The 10,548-nt window shown below is 49.5% G+C and overlaps 1 protein-coding gene across 6 annotated transcripts in view; it reads left to right on the top strand.

Annotated features, from left to right (window-relative positions):
* Positions 1–2,206: 2,206 nt before the first annotated feature.
* The window catches only part of ralgps2 (Ral GEF with PH domain and SH3 binding motif 2), a 397,302-nt gene continuing 388,960 nt past the window's right edge, over positions 2,207–10,548 (top strand). For 2 of the 6 annotated variants that reach the window (XM_059647739.1, XM_059647737.1), the window contains exon 1: positions 2,207–2,424. The gene's annotated coding sequence lies outside the window, so the exon portion shown is untranslated. Of the gene's footprint in view, positions 2,425–2,474; positions 2,648–10,548 lie in introns of those variants that run through there. The other 4 variants (XR_009446048.1, XM_059647738.1, XM_048539122.2 and 1 more) reach the window with 4 other exon arrangements.

The following is a 10,548-nucleotide window of genomic DNA, read 5'->3' as shown; positions in this document are numbered from 1 at the left end:
ACTCCTGGGTTTGAAAGCTGGCCAACATTTTCTGATCCCACAATTCTACTTAACAGCCAAATGCTCTCCAGGGATTCTAAGTTGCAAGGTTATCATTGTTTCACATAATTAGGATCTCTGCACAGAAGAAAAAAATCACATTTCCACAACAGCAAGGGATTGTGGAGCCTTTGTATACAATCTTAGTGCAGCTATTCAGACTGGCAGCTGTAGACCGATGTGGTCAACAACGAAGACAATATCACTTACATATTTGGAAACAGAAATGTATCCTTCCATACTCAGCAATCAACCTAATGAACTTTTTCTGGACTGCCTCCAATGCCCGAATCTTTCTTTGGAAACGGGGACCAAAACTGTTCAAAGTATTCTGATGTGGTCTAACTAGTGCCTTGATCAGCTTTGGCAAGACTTCCCTATTTTTATATTCAATTCCCAACCATCCATTTGCCTTGCCTATAACCAGAAGACATAGACGTGGGAATAAGGCCATTCGGCCCATCAAGTCCACTCGTCATTTAAATGATGTCTGATGGACATTTCACCTCCACTTCCCTGTACTCTCCCCATAGCCCTTAATTCCTTGAGAGATCAAGAATTTATCAATCTCCACCTTGAAAACATTTAACGTCCCAGCCTCCACTGCGCTCCGTGGCAATGAATTCCACAGGCCCACCACTCTCTGGCTCCTGCTTTGTTTGCTAGTATTTCGTGATTTATACGTGAGGACACCCAACTTCTTCTATCCTGCAACTTTCTGTAGTCTTTCACTATTCTTAACAATATTTAGCTTCTCTGTGTGCTGCCAAAGTGCAGAACCTCACATTTTCCCACATCATAAATGCTGGCCAGCCTGTGATTCCCATTACTCACAAGAGAATAAAAACAAATCCCATCTGCCAAGATTTTGCCCTCTCACTTGACTTGTCTATGTTCTTCTATAGACAGTGTTATCCTCACCACTTGCCTTCCTACCTATTTTTGTGTCCATCTGCAAACTTAGCAGTTGTACATTCACTTTTCTCATCCATGTCAATACTATGTTTTATACCCATTTGCCTGTCCTTGGCATGCTGCAATGTTCCATCCAATCACAGCTCAAACTGGAGGAACAACATTTCATCTTCAAATTAGGTACTTCTGGGGAGTCCAAGACCGTAGAAATGTGGGAGGGGAGATGAGGCGCAGAGCGAGGACAGGTGTGAGGGTGGAGATGCAGCTGAGGGAGGATACAATCACAGCCAACAGAGCTTAATGGAGACAAGAACCGAAGTTGCTGGAAAAGTTCAGCAGGTCTGACCTGCTGAACTTTTCCAGCAACTTCAGTTTTTGTTCCTGATTTACAGCATCCGCAGTTCTTGCGGTTTTCATTTAGGTCTTATTGGGGGTAGGGAATATTGAAGGGAGGAGTCCCATTACTCAAGACCTCAGCAGGGACACTTTTTAAAACCAAATTCTACCTGCAAACAACCCATAAGTTGTCATTAATTAGCCTCAACTGGGCAAAAGGAGCCAGGCGGGGGTCCCGTCCTTATGCCAATAATTGTGGATGGGTCAGGTGGTCCAGGAATTCTGCAAGGGGAATCTAAGAATCCTTTCCAAGAGATGGCCTAATCCCGAGCCCATAGTTTTCTGACTACTCGGACAAAACTCCATGTGGCGGCCTAACAGGTCCAGTCTTTCAGAACCCTGACTTTTTTTGGCATCAGGTGTGGAAGATTGCAGATTCAAATCCCGTGCATTCCGCGATCTTTCTCGAACACGATACATCGGCTGGAGGTAGTATTGGGCAGTCCTGCAACGAGACCGCAATTTGAGTGTAGTGAATTTGCCGCAGAATCATGGATAGCGCGGGGTAATGTTATATGTAGTTTCACAATGGTTGGTCTGCGGAAGGGGACGATGGGGATCCCTCAGTCACCACAACACCCACCCCTCTGGATCCGAGAGGTTTGACTACCGCACTGTGCTGTGGCTGCAAAGAACGACAGTTGTTTTTCCGCTTGGGCAAAGGTCGATGACTTCCGCCCCTGGAGACCGGTGGCCCGATACTGTCTCTGTGTCTCAGTGACTGCGACAAAAGGACGGCTGAACGAAAGGAGGGAAAATGGAAGAGGAGGGCGTGAGGAGCTACGCGCGCGAGTTTCGTAACGAACCCAGGCGGCGCGCGAGAAGCGGTGGTTGAGCGCGCGCGCACGTGCTCGGTTGGGCTGCCTCTGAGCGCGATTTGTGTGAGCAGGAGCGAGCGTGATCGTGTATTCCAATTGGCCGCCCCTCCTTAGCGGACAGCTCGCGACCCCCGTCAACAACAACAGCTATTGACGACGGAGACCGACTTCAGAAATGAGACATTGGGATGTACGCGAGGGTCAATGTCAGCAGCGTCTGGTTTCTCAGCTCAGCATCAGTCTAGACACGGCGTAGGTCAGTCTGCTTCTGTTCCAGTAACATATGTGTGTGTGTGTCTCTCTCTCTCTTCCCCGCACCCCGGCGCGCGCGCGCACGCACACCGGAGTCACGTCGCCGCCTGCGGGCCCCAGGCTTTCTTTCGTTTCGTGAAGCTGCCGGTTTAAAACCCTGTCTGTCGGGATGAAGGGGGGTTGGCCAGGACTACAGAAGATGAATGCGGGAGGAGCCATGGAGGGAGGTAATAACAGCTCACCCTCCGATGTTTCTGCGACTGTCGAGCCGGTTTGTGATGTGTGTCCGCACTGTGGCACGTCACTTGGTCAATGTTGTCTTGATATCAAGGGCAGTCTCCCCGTCCTCCCCTCCGCGAGGCAATCCCACTCGGTGATGGTTAGGAGCTTTGTTTCGATTCCTTATCATTTAGTCCTGTTTCAACAAACCCTCTAGGTCTGGGCTGAGGATTGAAATGATTTATTGCACACTTTAATAAAAAAAATGTAATTACTTTGTTCAGTGTAAGTTTGTTTTGCCAACACACAGCCACAATCATTGATGCATTTCTAAATGGGTAGATTTGTGCCATTTAAGTATATCTGTTGGCATACTAACGATCGATTAATATCTATTCAATTCTGCGCACCTACATTTTTTTTGACACGAAATGAGGTTCATGAAGTGTGGTGACAGTAAATTGTCACTTTTGTTGTAAGTTCAGTTTCTGGCTTTAGTTCTGAAATCTAACAACATTTACATGTACAACAAATACATCTTCGTTAAAGCTAGGTATTTTCTAATCAACCTTTACGGAGAGGTAATGATGCACCTCTGGAGCAGATGGGACTCGAACCTAGACCTCCTGGCTCTGAAGTGTAGACATCACCATTGCCCTGCAGGAGTCCTTTTCCCCATCAAAACTATTTTTATTCGCTCCTTATCTAAAGGATCTAGGCCCGAAATGTCAGCTTTTGTGCTCTTAAGATGTTGCTTGGCCTGCTGTGTTCATCCATCCCCACACTTTGTTATCTCGAATTCTCCAGCATCTGCAGTTCCCATTATCTCTGATACTATTTTTATTCGCTCACTGGATGTGGCTAGGCTAGCATTTATTGGCCATCCCTAATTGTCCAGACGACAGTTAAGAGTCAACCTCATTGCTATGAGTCTGGAATCATATATAGGCCAGATCAGATAAAGATGGCAGTTTTCTTCTCCAAAGGACATTGTGTTCCCCTGACCTATTTCACCTGAACTAATGGTTGACCTTTTTGACAGATAAAATGTATTAGATTTTGAGCCTTTAAAATGTTAAACTCACTACTGTATCTCTCAATTTTAATTATACTTCATGACTTGATATGCTTGAATTATACTGGAATTTGGAGAAACCACATAATCACAAGTTGATTGTAAATATTGTTTATTCTTATTAATGCAAATTTCATTTTAATTGTTTTGATATATTTGCATCATTGCAAAGCAATAATATTTGCACTGATTGAAAAGTGCTTACTTTGTCAGTGAACACTTTAATCTATGGTAGCAACTCTGTCATGCTATACAGCTGCTCCTTTTGAAGCACTTTTTTGTCCATCAGTCTATGTTGTTGGTAGTTAGGTCTCTGCTGGATATGAATTTAAAAGCTGGTTAGTCCAATTCTACTGAAAATAATAAAAATAGTTTGTCTCAAAGGGAGTTTTTTTCTGCTGATAGATTTAAGGATACTGATTGGCCAAGATAGCACTGAATATGGTTTTCTCAAAACTCTTTGAAAATTGAAAAATCTGTAACTAGCAAAATAACCTTTAGAAAATTGTTTTTATCCTACAAAGTTGCTGGAAAAGCTCAGCAGGCCTGGCAGTATCTGTGGAGGGGAAAACGGAGTTAATGTTTCGGGTCTGGTGACGCTTCCTCAGAATTGATGGTGGCTGGAAAAATGGGTGGCTGGGGTAGGGAGTAAATGATAGGATAGAGCCCAGAGAGAGAGAGAGAAGGAGTTGCTAATGATCAGGTTGGGATGGTGAATAGTTGTTAATGGGGACTGCCAGTGACTAACGACAGGGGGTGTGTAGTGGCAGGCTATGTGGTAACAAGGCCTGGTGTGTGGGTTGGGGCTGGGACATAGGAGAGTTTAGGCCCTAAAATTATTGAGCTTAATATTGAGTCTGGAGGGCTGTAGGGCCCCTAAGCGGAAAACGAGGTGTTGTTCCTCTAGCTTCCGGTGGGCTTCACTGGAACAGTGTGGCAAGCTGGAGACAGATGTTGGCCAGGGAGCAAGGTGGTGCATTGAAGTGGTATGAAACAGGTAGTTCAGGGTTTTTTTTTGCGATCAGAACATAGATGTTCTGCAAAGCAGTCGCCAAGTCTACCCTTCGTTTCCGCAACGTAGAGGAGACCACAATGCAGTAGACTAGATTCTTGGAAGTGCAGGTGAAGTATTGCTTCACCTGGAAGGGATGTTTGGGCCCTTGGATACTGGGAAGGGAGGAACATTAGAAGTAAATGGGGTTGTTTTGCACCTTCATTGGTTACAGGGGAAGGTACTGGAGGGCTGTGGGGAGTTGTTTGGGGGTGAAGGAAGTGTGGACCAATGTGGCCCGGAGGGAATGGTCCCTGTGGCAGGCAGACAAGGGAGGAGAGGGGAATATGTGCCTGGTGGTGGAATCTCGCTGGAGGTGGCGGAAATGGTGTCTGATGATCTTCTGGATGTGGATGCTGGTGGGATGGTAGGTGAGGATAAGGGGAACCCTATCGCTGTTGCAGGAGGGAAGAGAAGTGGTGATGGCGAAGTGCGGGAGATGGGTCAGACCCGATTGGGGGGGCCCTGTTATCAACAGGGAATCCAGCTTAGAAAAATGTAGTTGTCTTTTGGATTTTTCGAACATCTGTTGTCCTTTAGTGCAAGACTCTCGGATGTTTTCTGTGCATCGATGATCAGCCTGTTCTAAACTTGAAACCTGACTGAAAAGTGAAAGAATCACGGATGCTGGTAACCAGAAACAAAAACGGCAATGACTGGGAAAATATCAGCAGGTCTGGCAGCATCAGTGGAGAGAAATCAGAACCCTTCTTGAGAAGGATCACTGGACCCGAAATGTGGGCTTTGATTTCTGTCCACAGATGCTGTCGGACCTGCTGAGTTTTTCCAACAGGTTTTGTTTTTGTTTCTTCGAACTTGATTGTCGGCTTTCTGTGAATAAATAAACTTTAGCCATTTCAAAACTTCAAAAATTCTTTATTGCCTTGCTGTTTTGAAGATAAGAAATCAGAAGGAATGTTTTATTATGATCTAAAGTGCTTTATCAACACATCATTACTTGAATATAAATTTAATTAATGAACAGTCAAATGTTTCTTGCTTTTGAATTTTTTACTTTGAAACACCAACTTAGTGAGTGGATGACACTTGCATTGAAGTCAGAAGGTGTCTGTTGAGAATTTGAACACATAGTAAGGTTACCATTCTAATATTGAGTAACTGTGGAATTGTCAGAGGTGCTTTCTTTCATAATCAGAGATCCCATCTACCTAATCAAATCAAGAAGTCGTCTAGTTGAACTTGCTACTTCGATCCCTCACACATCAAACAGATGAAATGGTCACTAATTTAACGATATTTGAGATCTTGCTGGATGTAAGTTGGCTGCAATATTTGTTCCAAATTAGGATGGAATACTGCTTGGAGGAGGAACTTGCAATTGGTTGTGTTTCCATCCAGCTACAGCTCTTGTCCTTCTACATGGTAAAGGCTGTGGGTTTGGAAGATGTGGTTGTTAGAACTGTATTGAGATGCTGCAGTGCATCTTGTTAATGGCATATAGTCGCAGCAGTGCACATGCATCATTGGTAGAAAGAAAGAATTTTTGAGATGGGGAATGGGTAGTCACTTAAATCTGTTTTGTCCTGAATGGTGTAAAGCTTCGGGAACGCATTCTCCTGCACTGATGATTTTGAGCCCTAGCGAGTTTTGAGAAGATTTGTAGCTCAGGTTGAGTTTCTGGATGTGAGTTTGCTCGCTGAGCTGGAAGGTTAGTTTTCAGACATTTCGACACACTTTTTTTATTTGAAAAAATATACTTTTTATTCATAGAATGTACAAAAAAAATTATACACCTACCCAGTTGTGCAAGCCGCTCTGGGTTACCCAGGGGGTATGCACACCAACTAGAGGCAAAAACAAAACAAAGAAAATACCCCGGCATTCGTCTCCTTGCACGGTCCCCGTTGGCCCCCTGACCAGTTGGGGAAGGCACCAGCTGGGCCCAGTTACTAGATAGGGCCCTTTTTTTTTCTATTCTGGATGCGGGTATCATACGGTGGTCTTTCCCCACTGCGCCTTGGCGGCGGCTGCCCCAAGCTTTAGCGTGTCCCTCAGCACGTAGTCCTGGACCTTGGAGTGCGCCAGTCTGCAACACTCGGTCGGGGTCAGTTCTTTCAGCTGGCAGACCAGCAAGTTGCGGGCAGACCAAAGAGCGTCTTTCACCGCATTGATGGTCCTCCCAGGCGCAGTTGATGTTGGTCTCGGTGTGTGTCCCGGGAAACAGCCCGTAGAGCTTGGAGTCCCGCGTCACTGAGCTGCTTGGGACGAACCTCGACAAATACCACTGCATCCCCCTCCAGACCTCCTGCGCATAGGCACACTCCAGAAGGAGGTGATCAACAGTCTCGTTTTCCCCCCCCCCCCACCCACCTCGCCACCTCGAGGGCAGCGTGCGGTGTCGCAGAGATTCCGGGCATGCATAAAGGATCTCACTGGCAATGTCCTTGTGCTTGTTTGAAAGTTCTGGCGATGTGGCATTCTGCCAAATGACTTTGGCAGTCTGCGTGGGGAACCACATGATGGGATCCACCCTCTCCTTTTCCCGAAGGGTCTTGAGGATACTACGTGCTGACCACTGACTGACGGCCTTGTGGTCAAAGGTGTTTCCCTTCAAAAATTTCTCCACGAAGGACAGGTGGTACAGAACGGTCCAACTACTCAGAGCGTTCTGCGGCAACGAGGCCACGCCCATCCTTCGCAACACTGGGAACAGGTAGAACCTCAGTAAGTAATGACACTTGGTGTTTGCGTACTGAGGATCTACGCACAGCTTGATGCAGCCGCACACAAAAGGTAGCCATCAGGGCGAGGGTGGCGTTGGGTACGCCCTTTCCCCTGTTTTCCAGGTCTTTGTACATAGTGTCCCTGCGGACCGGGTCCATCCTCGACCCCCAAATGAAGTGGAAGATGGCCCGGGTGACTGCAGCGGCACAGGTCCAGGGAATAGGCCAGGCCTGCGCCACATACAACAGTACCGAAAGCCCCTCGCACCTGACAACCAGATTCTTACCCGCGATAGAGAGGGACCGGAGCGTCCACCTACCCAGCTTCTGCTTCAGTTTAGTGATACGCTCCTCCCAAGTCTTAGTGCATGCCCCAGCTCCACCAAACCAAACACCCAGCACCTTCAGGTAGTCTGTCCTGATGGTGAAGGGGATGAAGGAGCAGTCGTTCCAGTTCCCGAAGAACATGACCTCGCTCTTACCCCTGTTGACTTTGGCACCCGAGGCCAGTTCAAACTGGCCGCGGATGTCCAACAGCCTACACACCAACCGACCGATCGGTGCAGAAGACGGCGATGTCGTCCATGTACAGGGAGGTCTTGACCTGAAGGCCTCCGCTGCCTGGGATAGTCACGCCCTTCAGGCTCACATCCTTCCTGATGGATGCGGCGAAGGGCTCCACAGAGCACATGAACAAGGCAGGAGAGAGCGGGCAGCCCTGCCTGACTCCAGATCTGACGGGAAAACTGTCCGATTCCCACCCCTTGATCAAGACTGCACTAACGATGTTGGTGTAGAGCAGCCGGATCCAATTGCGGATGCCCTCCCCGAACCCCAATTTGGAGAGGACGTCCCCCATGTAAGCATGAGAGACCCTGTCGAAGGTCTTCTCCTGGTCCAGGCTGACGAGGCAGGTGCCCACCCGCCTGTCCTGCACGTAGGCGAGCGTATCCCTGATGAGCGCGAGGCTCTCAGCGATCTTCCTGCCCGGCTCAGCACAAGTTTGGTCAGGGTGAATCACCGACTCCAGGACAGATCTGACCCGGTTGGCTATGACCTTGGCCAGGATTTTGTAGTCCATGTTCAATAGTGCAATGGGACGCCAATTCTTAATTTCTTCCCTCTCCCCCTTCCTCTTGTAAATGAGGGTGATGATGCCCTTCCTCATGGACTTGCACATTTCCCCTGCCCGAAGTGCACTATCGTACACCTCCAGCAGGCCCTGGCCGATCAGGTCCCACAGAGCGGAATACAGCTCGACCGGTAAGGCGTCGCTCCCGGGCGTCTTATTCCTCTTCAAGGACTTGAGGGCTCTGGTCCGCTCGCCCAGGGATATCGACTGGTCCAGCCAGTCCCTCATGCCGTTGTCTAAGACCTCCGTGACAGACTACAGGAACGACTTGGAGGCCGTGCTGTCCGCGGGCTTCGTGTCCTACAGTCCAGCATAGAAGGATCTGCTGATCCTCAAAATGTCGGGCCGAGACGACATCACCGAGCCGTCGTCCTCTTTCAGCCGGCTAAGCACAGAGCTCTTTATGCACCTTCTGAAAGAAGAAACGCGAGCACGTCTCGTCCTGCTCCATGGAGCGGACCCTGGACCGGAAGATTATCCTGGAGGCCTCCACGGCGAAGAGCGAGGCTTGCTGGCCTCACACCTCGCGGAGGTCCTCTGTGACAACGACCCCCATCAACTGCAGGAGGAGAGGGTTCTGCACCCTTTTCTGGAGTCGCAGATTTCCCCGCCTCTGTCTTGCCTTCCGAACACCCTTGAGGACAAAGAACCTCTTGATGTTCTCCTTCACCGTCTCCCACCAGTCGCCCGGAGACTCAAAGAGGGGTTTCACGGTTCTCCAACCAGCATACTTCCTCTTAAGCTCCTCGACGTTCTCTGGGGTCAACAGAGTCATGTTAAGCTTCCACGTCCCCATGCCAGCCTGCTGGTTGCTCTGTAAGTGACAGTCGGCCAGCAGGAGGCAGTGGTCAGAGAAGAACACCAGCTCGATGCCAGTGGACCTGACCGAGAATGCCCGTGACACAAACAGGAAGTCTATCTTGAGCAGATAGATGCGTCTGGCCGCGACCAGGTGTATCTCCGCTGTGCTCCATCTGCAGGGGTGCTGAAGACGTTGAGCAGCTTGGCGTCCTTCACCGTGCCCATCAGGAATCTGGATGTGACATCCAGTTGACTCCCCCTCCCCCCCCCCCCCCCGCCCCGCCTTTTACGAAGAAGGTGCGGTCCACAGGTGCCCCTTCGTCCACCACCTTCACAGAAATGCGGATGGTGTTCTGGACCCCCTGACCCGGGGCACGAGCACCCGCCACAGCTATCATTGCAGGTTGGCTGCAGGGGTGCTTTGCTGGCCTCGGGTCCATCCTGCGGGGCTGGGCCCTCCTGCACGACCTGGCCCTCCTGCACATGACGGGAGTCCTTGCAGGGCCCTGGTGCCTTCCTCTCCTCCAGAGGTGGGGGGCTTGCCCCTGCTGGCAACCTGGGCGTAGGTGACCCCCGCCGCGGGCATGCCCTATAGAAGTGGCCTGCTTCCTCGCAAAGGTTGCAGCTTTTTTCTTGTGGGCAATCCTTTGCAAGGTGTCACTCCTCCCTGCAGATGGTGGCTTTGCAGTCGGCCGCCACGTGACCTGACCTACCGCAGGCATGGCAGACTTTAGGTTGCCCTGCATAGGTCAGGTAGCCCTTGCTCCCGCCAATCGCAAAGCTGAACGGTGGGTGTACGATGTGCCCGTCCTCAGCGTCACCCTTACCTGCCTCTTACTGGTCCAGGTCCCGAAGGGGTCCATGATGTTGGTTAGGTCCTCTTCCACCTTCACGTACCTTCCAAGGAAGGTCAGGACATCAACTGCTGGCACATGCGGGTTGTACGTGTGTACAGTCACCATACGGCTCCTCTGCACAGGCATCACGAACAGCAGGACAGCGGTCAATACAGAGAGGGGGCCCTCACCTCCTTTCTCCTTGAAAACCTCCAGGAAGCGCTCGCAAAGCTTGGCACTCCTGAAGGTTACATTGTAGAAACCTCCTCCGGGGAAATCCTGCAGGCAGTAAATGTCCGCAGCAGCAAACCCACAACAGTCCAACAGGAC

The sequence above is a fragment of the Stegostoma tigrinum genome, chromosome 8 (assembly GCF_030684315.1).
Source record: "Stegostoma tigrinum isolate sSteTig4 chromosome 8, sSteTig4.hap1, whole genome shotgun sequence".
In the NCBI taxonomy this organism is placed as follows: domain Eukaryota; kingdom Metazoa; phylum Chordata; class Chondrichthyes; order Orectolobiformes; family Stegostomatidae; genus Stegostoma; species Stegostoma tigrinum.
The sequence above is the reverse complement of the archived record's forward strand: the minus strand, read 5'-3'. Positions and strand labels throughout refer to the sequence as shown.